This window comes from Heliangelus exortis, chromosome 4 (assembly GCF_036169615.1).
Source record: "Heliangelus exortis chromosome 4, bHelExo1.hap1, whole genome shotgun sequence".
Classification (NCBI taxonomy): Eukaryota; Metazoa; Chordata; class Aves; order Apodiformes; family Trochilidae; genus Heliangelus; species Heliangelus exortis.
In genome coordinates, this window is record NC_092425.1 from 11,739,054 (window position 1) to 11,748,877 (window position 9,824).

Genomic DNA, 9,824 nt, shown 5'->3' on the forward strand with positions numbered 1-9,824 from the left:
CAAATAAATGCATCTTCCATTTTATCCTTTAAAATTAATCCAGATGGTATATGTGAAATCCATATGGAATGTACCAAATGTGATCCTTACAAAAAAAAAAAAGAAAAAAAAAAAAAAAAAAAGGCTAGATCAAATGTCCTGATAGAAAAATGAAAAAATGAACAATCTAGCCCTGAAGCAATAGAAACCTTATAAAGCTATGGGCAACAGCCTGTACTTTTACTGCATCTCAGGTGTACAAAGACTGAGCACAAGCCTTTGGTCTGTAATCTCCTGGTTTCCCTCCTACGGGCAAGAGCACTGCTAAGAATCCTCTCTCAGCCCTGCTGGTCCTCCTGCTACATCATTTCCTCTTTTGGATTTTCTGAAATATGTCCTAAACAGGGGATTTCAAGGTTATAAAAACACAAGCACTGTGTACAAAGGCAAGTTTTGTTCTGCCTCTCATAAGTACACAAGCTGAGCTCTTTCCCTGGTTGCATCTTCCTACTCAAATATCACACACTGCTCTTTCTCTTGGAGTACATTTGACCTCAGTCTCCAGCAACTCATATTGCAATAAATTAATCTGCTGGAGGTGTCACCTGGACAATTACCTGTCTTCTTTTGTTCCCTTGGACAAAAAAAAAAAAAAAAAAAAAAAAAGTTACTTCATTCATCCTCCTTTTGAATCACAATTTTTTACTCATTGGATCACATTTGTCTCTCTCTTCTGGATTACGCCTAATGGGTTCCACAGGAGGAGCCACATTCATGTGATTTCTGAGCTATAAGGAATTGTCAAGAAAGTAGATCTAGGTTTTTACTAAAATGGCATGAGCAGTATCTTCTTCTGATAAGCTAAATGCATTTTTTTTCTTTTACGTAGCTGAGAGTAAGACACCCCTGGGGTCACCAAGTGGGAGTATCCTGAAATATGAAACTTTAAGGTTATTGACTGAAAAATAAAGAGGCCCAGATTATGCTGTGAATAATTTCCACGTTTACAAATATCAGAATATAGAATAGGGCAAGATTTTTCTTCCATCCTTCAATTTGGAAAGCATTCAGTAAGGGTTCATTACTCTGGTATTGAGTCAACAGCTTTTTCCCCTCTCTTTCACTCTTAAGCCCAAGTGTTCCCAAAACACACACTGGTGAGGAAAGTTCATACCCTGGAAGTTCCATGTTTCATGTTTGGCCAAAGCAAAGTCAGGCTATTAAAATAAAATGTCAGGATCACTTGCTTTTTAATGACTTAACATAATTAGACACAGGGCTTCAGACAGGACCAAACTTCAAAGCTGGTAAGAAAAATAATCTGGATATGAAGGCACTGTTTGAATATTTTTTACTTTAAAAAACTTCTGATGAATATAATAATGATTACTTGAAAGTTTGTAGGGATTTTTTTATAATTACAGATTAAAAAAGCAAAGGAGTAATACTGAATCTGTGATCATAGAAAAGCCAGGTTGCCCTCCTGTTTTGCAAAAAGATGAAAATACGGGCAAACAACTATTCAGTTTTAATTGTCTGCATTTCACTGCTTTCAATTTCTGTATCTTTTCTTACAGTAAACTAGTAAGTTATCTGCATGGAGCTTGGCTGCTGTTGAGGTGAATGAGTAATAGGCAGAGACATTTTTGGTTGGTGGTCAAGTAATCCATCTTAACAGAGGCAGTTTTTTAGTTGTGCTCATTTTAATTTCAGTCAGGTCTTTACCTCACAGCAGATTCAAATGCTTTTTATTTTTTTTTTTCAGTACTGGGTTTGATTTTGCTTTTTGTTCTTTCTACTGAAGAAGAAGAAAAAAAAACAAAACAAGAAAAGTGAGATAAAAATAAAAGACACCTGCAAATTAGGCATTTTCAATTTTCACATTGTCTCCACATTCTCTTTTAATAAGCTATTTTCCTGATTTTAAATAACCATGTATCAATCTGTGACCACAAGCAATAAAGCTTGATTTCTTTAAAGAATTAATATAAAAATTTATTTTCCTTTGCTACTTAGTACTGATTTGAACTTCCCATAATCTTCCAATCTTTACCTCTGGCATTTGCTAAGATGAGTGACTGAATGATAAACTTGTCAAACCCTATTTTTTGGTATATCTTTTAGGGGAAGAAAAAAAAAAAAAGGATAAAAAAACACTTGTAAAATGTGCTTTATGCAGCCCCAAGTGCTCTGTTGTAGGTACAATTTTCAGAGAAAATTTTTGTTTCTCTAATTTTCCTCTCAAGCAGGGCATTGTTTGTGGGCTATTAACAGATCTAGCTATCCATTGTATTACCTCTCCCATGTTTAAAATTCTTGCAGAGTTATAATCCCTTTCATTTCCTTCTTTTTAATTAATGGATTTTATATAACTGTTCATTAGTGTAATTGTTGTTGATTTTTATTTTTCACTTCATTATTTCTCCAAGAAAACTTCTGCCACTGTTGCTCTCCTAACAAAGCAAAGCAAATTAATCTCAGCATCTGGAAAAACTGTAGGTGAGCATAAATAAGAAGACTCTCCTTATGTTAGAATTTCTTGCTTATGTGCACCTACAAACAGAGCTCAGGATGCCTGAGGATACCTCTAGGAGATATTTGGTTGACATCTAGAGACATCAAGCTCTTTCATCTATACAAAAGGCCTCTGACAAGGAAGTTGGTTCCAACTAGTAATGTTATCTGAGCCCTAATTCAACAGAAATGGACGGGGAGCATGAGAGCTTTGCTGGGTCTCTAACAGGATTCAGTAACCAGCAGCCTCAGAGAGAGCTGAAATAACTCCTGGAGTAAATGTCTCCAAGGCTGATAACCTCAGCTACTCATTCCTTCCTAATTACTGCCCTTTGAAATAACTCCTCTTACAGCAGCTTGACCATCAAGTAAGTGCCACCAAGAGCCCCTCCATCTCCCCAAAGCCTCGTTACAATTTTCCCACTTGTTTTTGATTTACAGATCAGTGCTGATCTTCTGAGTAACTTCTGTGCAACTTCACAGGAGCAAAAAAAAAAAACAAAACTGGATAGTAGGGGTGGAATAAAAGCAGACACTTCAAAGCCTGAATCTGAATAGCTGGGAGACCAATAAGAGGAGGATATATAATAATCACTTTAGGTTAAGAGGCGCTTAAGCTTCTGTGACATATTTGTTGTGCAGTCTGAAGTTCTCATCTGAGCCTCTCTTGGAGCTGTTACACCAGCAGCAGAAGCTCTATCAGAAGCCATGGCTGTTTGCACTTTGTTGACAAAGGCCAGTCACAAATACCATGAATTTTGCATTGTTGCTCTTTCTCATCTGGAGCAGGGGATTTAAGAGTTTATTAATGGAATCAATTTATGCATTTCTGTTGAGATTATTACAACAGAAAGCTGTAATAGAGTTGTATTTTCTGCTTTATTTCTATATTTTCTCTATTTTCCTCTCTATTAAATCCCATTTCCACTTACTCATTCCTGTTATTTGTTCTATGTCAGCACCATTTACAAATGCTATGCTATGCGCAGTTAATTTACTTTATTTAGGTATCACATTAAGTAGATCCCATGCAAAAGCACCTTTCTAATCAGTAGCCTCTTCTACTGCCTCAAAAAGCTAAGCTTATTTGAAGCAAAGTTAACATTTACTAGAATGAGGTAGACATTGAAAAATCAAATATATTGCTCTCTAAAATATGGGAACCTTGTTAATTGGGTTTTTCATCAAAATAGGATGATTAATCTCAAAGAACTCCTGTCTATTGCAAGGGTATGGTTAGCCCTATTCTTGCTAAACAGTGAATGTAATTATTTTTTAACTCTGAAATCTGGTATCAGGTTGAAGATAGTATCACAAAGGCAAGACACAGGAGAAATACCTGCCTTATATAAACTTTGCAAGATGTCATTTTTAAGGGTTTCTTCTCAATACAAGAACAATGAAAGGTTAGAACAAAATAGGAAGCTGAAATACTGGAATAACCCTCTGCCAACTATGCAGAGCACTGAGGTGTAGGACCCACAGAAGTGTAATAATAGTTTGGGGTCTGGGAGCAGTGTGGGAATGGCAGTGCTGGGGCAGAATACCTGGGATTTTTTTAGGCACTCCTTGTTGTCCATGGTGAGCATGGACAGGAGGAGTCCTGCTGGCTTGAAAGGGCTGCACTGAGTGAGAGGACACTGCCACTGAGAGCTGTGTTTGAAATTCCCAACTTCCCATATGAAGAAGGCTGAGTGTCCCTTGGGTGGGAAAGGCCACTGGGTGGAGAGGAAGGGCTGGGGAAGTGCTACATGAGGCTGTGGTGAAGGTGAAGCAGAAGGGCTAGGATGGAGAGCAGGAATGGGTCTGAGAAGATGGGAAAAAGTAATTTATTGGCCCTGAGGAATGACTGTAGGACTGGAAAGAGTCAGTGGAAATTTCAGCATCTTGGAGGAAAGGAATAAGTGGGGGTCTGTGAAACTGGAAGAGCTCCAAGTGGAATGCAAGCAAGGTTTCAGGGAGTTGTGGAAGCCTGGCAGGGCAGACAAATCTCTTTCACTCCTTTTTTCTCTCCTCTCCTCACCCATATTTTTCACAATGCCTCTTTTGCTGGGGTCCCAGTCTATTTCCCCTCTTCCCTAGACTTGTAAGCTGTGCTCTCACTCACTCTGTCCCAGCAGCCTGCCTGGTGCTGCCACGTCCCCATTCTCCACTCCTGCAAGACACAAACATCCCATTACTTGCCTGCAGCCAGGACCTCTTGGATCTGCTGCACATTCTGCTCTGGAGGGAAGGAACAGAACAGGTCTGGGCTGCCAGATAACAGATGAGAGAATGACCCTTTCTGCTGCCACCATTCCAAAAGATAAAGCCATGGCAGTGGCACCTAATTCTTCTAGGAAGAGCCAGTTCCAGTGCAGCTGCTGCTGCTGCACTTTTTGGCCCCAGCTTTAGCAGCAACATCCAGAGACCACAAGACCTTCCTGAGCAGGAGGTGAGGAGTGGCAGAGGCAAAGAGCAGGCTGCCAGTCACTGAATCTGGATGTTAATGGGACTTTATTGTCAACAGAAATCAATGGAAATTACTCTAAACATGGGGTAAGCTTAAGGATGGCAATACAAAATCCTGTCAATCCTCAATGATTTTTGTCTGCGTGATGCTCATGTTTAATGGGCTGCATATGATTAACAATGCCTGGATATCTTCTGCAATTCTATTTTCTGTGCAGGAATGCCCAACTCAAAGGGTCTTTCTGATGTTGCTGAACACCATTTTCTTGCTCCATGCTAAAACCTCTCTGCTGAAGCAAGGTCATTTCTGTCTCTGGAAAAGCCTTGCACTTCAGAGTGGTTCAAAGTCTTCATTGTGGCCCAGACTGAGAAAGGTATTCAGATGCTTAGAGATGAAAACTGGCACATAAGGCATCAAAGCACCTAACTCCCACTGATTCACTGGCACATTTTGAAATACTTCCAGATCAAAGAGGCCAAATCCACCAAGGAATCAAGATCCTACGTGCAAATTAAGGTATCTACTTTCAAAATTAAATTGCTACTACAAATGTTAGAAATTCTGAGTAACTGCTTCCTTGGTACCGAGGTGCTTATATTCTGCTGATTTACACCCATAATGGCCCTCCAGTGCCTCTGCCTGTCTGGCACTCACAAAACTCTGGGTATGCCAAGGAGATCCAGATGTATTCACCTCCTCCAACTGCACATTATTCAGACATAACTAAAAGGATATATACTTCCCAGAACAGCACACTTCTGGGGTGACCTTGTGCCTTTCTTGTGTAGGACACAACTGTTCAGTCCCTTTCCCTGCAGAACTGAAGCAGATGCTGAAGCTCCAGTCCTCTTCCCTCAAGCGAATCTATGAACGTGTTCCAGGCTGTGATGCTTTTGAGCTCCCTGATGAGGTCAGAAAAGCAGCCATTCTGAGCAGGTTTCCCATTTAGAGCTTGTCCCTTACCAGACTTTGTCACTTTTGGTTCCCTACAGGTCACTTCACTGTTTAAAAGTTAGGCTTTGTAGTATGTATTACTGAGCTTTCCAAATCTGTTCCAGGATTTTTCCCAAATGGCCACTTTTAGCACTTTGGCTACCTGGACTTCCAGCTGGGAAGTTTCTCAGGTTGACTTCTCCCATGCCTACTACACCTGGGTGCACCCTCTCCTCATTACCAGGGTTGTCACAGTCTTGACACAGTGACACCTGAAGCCACTCGTCTCTTCCTCCTGCCCCCTTCCAAAGAGTGAGACCCACAGTGCAGAAAACAGGGCTTTGTAGCAGCCCTCAGAACCCTGCATGGGTGGGATTGAGTTTTTTCCTCAGTACCTGTGGGATTTGGCTACCACCTGCATGCACTTTAACCACTGCTAAGCACTGAGAAACTGATAAGCATTTGAACCACTGCAGCTATGTCCAGCACAAGGCACTCTCCTGCTTACATTCCTAGTCCAGCTGGATAATATAAGCTGAAATTCATGGCCAGGCTATGAACAATGCACCTAATGTGCCTACCATTCAATTGTCCCTGCTGGAGGAACAATAACCCCTGGCAGAGAGGAAGGACAGGTGGCTGGGGATGATAACCTTTCAAATTGCTCCAATGTGCATTTGGAGAGCCTGTAAATCTGAATCCCTAGGTATAAATAGTCTGCCATGAAGAATAACTGCAAGTACATAACAGGTTTTTCTGTCTTGCAGACTGCCAAAGGCAGGCAGATCACTCACTCTTTACAGGGTGCCTATCAAACCTTTAGACCTGTGGCTCCACACAATTTACATTAAAAAGAAATCAGTATTCCTGATTGCTTAAAAAGAAATCAGGAATTCCATGTTCATCATTGGGACCACAGAATGTGGTGAAAATTTATGGATCCCAATCCTCTCTTGTTCAGTATCATGTGCCATAGACTGGGCACACATTTCCTTCAAATCAAACACCTCACAACTCTCCCTTCTCTGATCTTTGGTCTTTTGTGTTGGAACAACCAAACCCTCTGCTCTGTAGCCAGGCAATGGCTTTTTGTTACTCTGGGTAAGGCAGAGGTCTGATTTCTGTCTGGATGAGGAATTCTGAAACGTTTCCAGAAAAATGTGCATTAATTGGTGGAGCTATTGAACTGCATTTTGACCTCACAAAATCTGAGTTTTCTTACGAATTAGAAGCATTTTGTTCTCTGTATGTGATGTGTGTACAGGGGCACCTCTATTTGTAAAAATGCACCATGAGTCCCTTAAATGATGCCCCTTACAGCAGTTTAACATCTCTTACCAGGTTGCAGTGGTCCTCTGAAAGCAGTGATCAGTGATTCTTTGAGTTCCAGCTGTTCTAACCCTGCAATAGAAGGTTGAACATATATAAGTGGAATGGTTCTAGAAACAGAAGCATAGCAGGAGGCTATAATTCATACAGGTGAATTACTAAACTACAATCAGTAACCATGCATAGTTATTACCTTTTATTTCATTCCATTATATTATTCCCTAATATTAATTGTACTGATTTCCAGAATTACTCTCCCTGTAAATCAGTGTAAAGATCTCCAAGAACTTAAATTTCCTTTGGGATAAGGCCAAAGGAAGAAGATGTTCTTTAAGGTGCTCCATACAATATACTGCAGTATCAGAGAGAGGGGGAGGAGGGAGAGGGAAAGAAGCCTGATTCTAGTGCCCCTAACATGAGTGACACGGTTTAGCACTTGGTGGGAAGAGTTAAGTTAAAAGTTGCACGTGATCTTGAAGCTCTTTTCCAATGTGCAGTGTCAGATAAATGCTCCTCTTGATTTCCCTTGGAGTTACTAATTTCTTTTGGGCCTTTATCACATTTTTGTACAATTTTTTTTTTTAAGAGGCCACCTCAGTCTCCTGCCCTGTCTCTTCTAGCCATGATCTTTTTGTGATGAAAGACCTCTAAAGGACTTGCATGACAAATGCAAATTAAGCCAGTATGAGTTCACCCTGAAAATAAGCTACCAGACAGGCAATTACAATGTTATGCTTAACAGTTACTGTTTATTCAATTATTTTTTTTTTCTGTGAGAAAATGAACTAAACTGAGAGTCATTTAAATTTTGATTTGGATCATTTTTCTCAGACAGCATAAAGCACAATAAACACTTGTGATATGTTGCCCAGTCTGGGGGAATTGTCTCCATTTTATAGACATTGATCACCTCCATATAACAAAGATATAAAATACTGCCAAATATCCCTCTTTCTGAAAAGGATAAAAATGGCCTTGTTTAGTCCATAGAGGCAAGACAACAGACATAATGTTTCCCAGAGGTTGGAAGGACAAGCAGAGATGCAAGAAAAAATAATCCTACCCTACATATATAAGCATCTGGTAGGTGGTAGCTATAAGCATCTCATTTCAAACATCCAAGTTCACAGTTCTTGGGAAGGGATGTGCTGCAAGTCTAGGGCAGGTCTGTTGGTGTCAATGCTGAGAAGCTCTACTATCAACATTTATCTCACTGTATGTCTCCTGGAGGAGCCATCATCACTGCTGAAACAAACTGCAAACATTACTGTCTTCAATGAGAAACATTGCCATTGGGAGGATGACCCTTGGAAGGGAAGAGTTAGAGGAAGCAGAGGAAAAGGTTTTATCTCTAAAGCACACCTTACAAGGGCTCAGTGGCCAAGAATAAAGTCAACTTCACCTCCACTGAGAGTCTGAGGACGCAGTGTACTGCATGGCAGTCTGTGCAGCATTTATTTCACAGATGGTGCTAAAGGTATCCTGAAAGAAGAATCTGGGAAGTGGCCCAGCTGAATGGTTAATGCCTCTCAAACCACAGACAGGAGAAGCCCTGCCCAGGAGCAGCCGAGTGCGTTGGTAGCCGCCTGGCAGCTTTCCTGGAATATTGAATAGGGGCTCTTCCATATGAGAAAATGCTGCTTCTTCAAAGCCCTAATAATCCAGATCCAGCACAGATACAGGGAGCTCCTCTCACGACCTACACAAGACAGGCCTTTCACTTTGGCTGGCCTTCATCAAATTGCAGTCTTAATACAGCCTAAGATTATGCTCCATATTTTAATGTGTAAGATGCACTCCTTAGAAAATTCAGAGGATGACTTAAAATCACACCATTTTTGATCAGTGAAGTGTTTACAGATGGTTTGCAAAATATGCTCTCCAACATATCTTAGATCTGTCTACTCTGTGGTAATAAAGATGCTGAAGCTGAAGCATAAATGAGAAATGAATTGCTTCTAAAGTCACATAATTAATATCACAGTGAAGTTACTAGAAAGAACTATGGAAATTTAATGAGAAAGATTTTTTGTGCAACATTATCATTATAAGATGAATTTTCAGAAGTTTCTAATTTAGGAGTAAAAATTTAGTATTAGGTGTAAAGTTGGTGGATAAAATCTCAGCACTGGCATGAATTCTGCCTATGTAGTTGGATCTAATTTTGTAAAGTACATAACTTCATTTAGACACTTGCTCAGAGTGCAAACATAAAAAGGTCTTGAATCAGGACAGTACCTGAACATAAGACATTGAGGTAATTCTTAGTCAGGAGAGCCCTTTCCCACAATTTAAATAGTATTCCTAACAGGGCTATTTTCTTCAACTGGATTAAAGGTATGAGGCACAGTATAGCCAATCCCATCTTCAAAATTCATGCAACTGGAAAAGAACAGACTCGTTTAAAACTTGTAAGATTTTGAGCCTTGCATTTTTTCTTTACTATATATTTTATTATTTAGGCTACATTTCTGAAGCAGCTTCAAACCTTTCCATGAGATCAGAAGGGCTGAAAACATACTAAATAAATGAATATTCCTCTGCAATTCCTTGCCGCAAGCATTTGGCATTTGAAGAAAAAGCATTAACAGTTCTGGTACTTGCAAAAACATTACAA

General features: G+C 40.0%; 1 long non-coding RNA gene across 1 annotated transcript; it reads left to right on the plus strand.

Moving 5' to 3' along the window:
- Nucleotides 1–4,947: 4,947 nt before the first annotated feature.
- On the plus strand, nt 4,948–7,508 carry LOC139795851 (uncharacterized). Its single transcript, XR_011725723.1, has 2 exons — nt 4,948–5,031; nt 7,220–7,508. It is a non-coding gene; the product is annotated as an uncharacterized lncRNA (long non-coding RNA).
- The last annotated feature ends 2,316 nt before the right edge of the window (nt 7,509–9,824 follow it).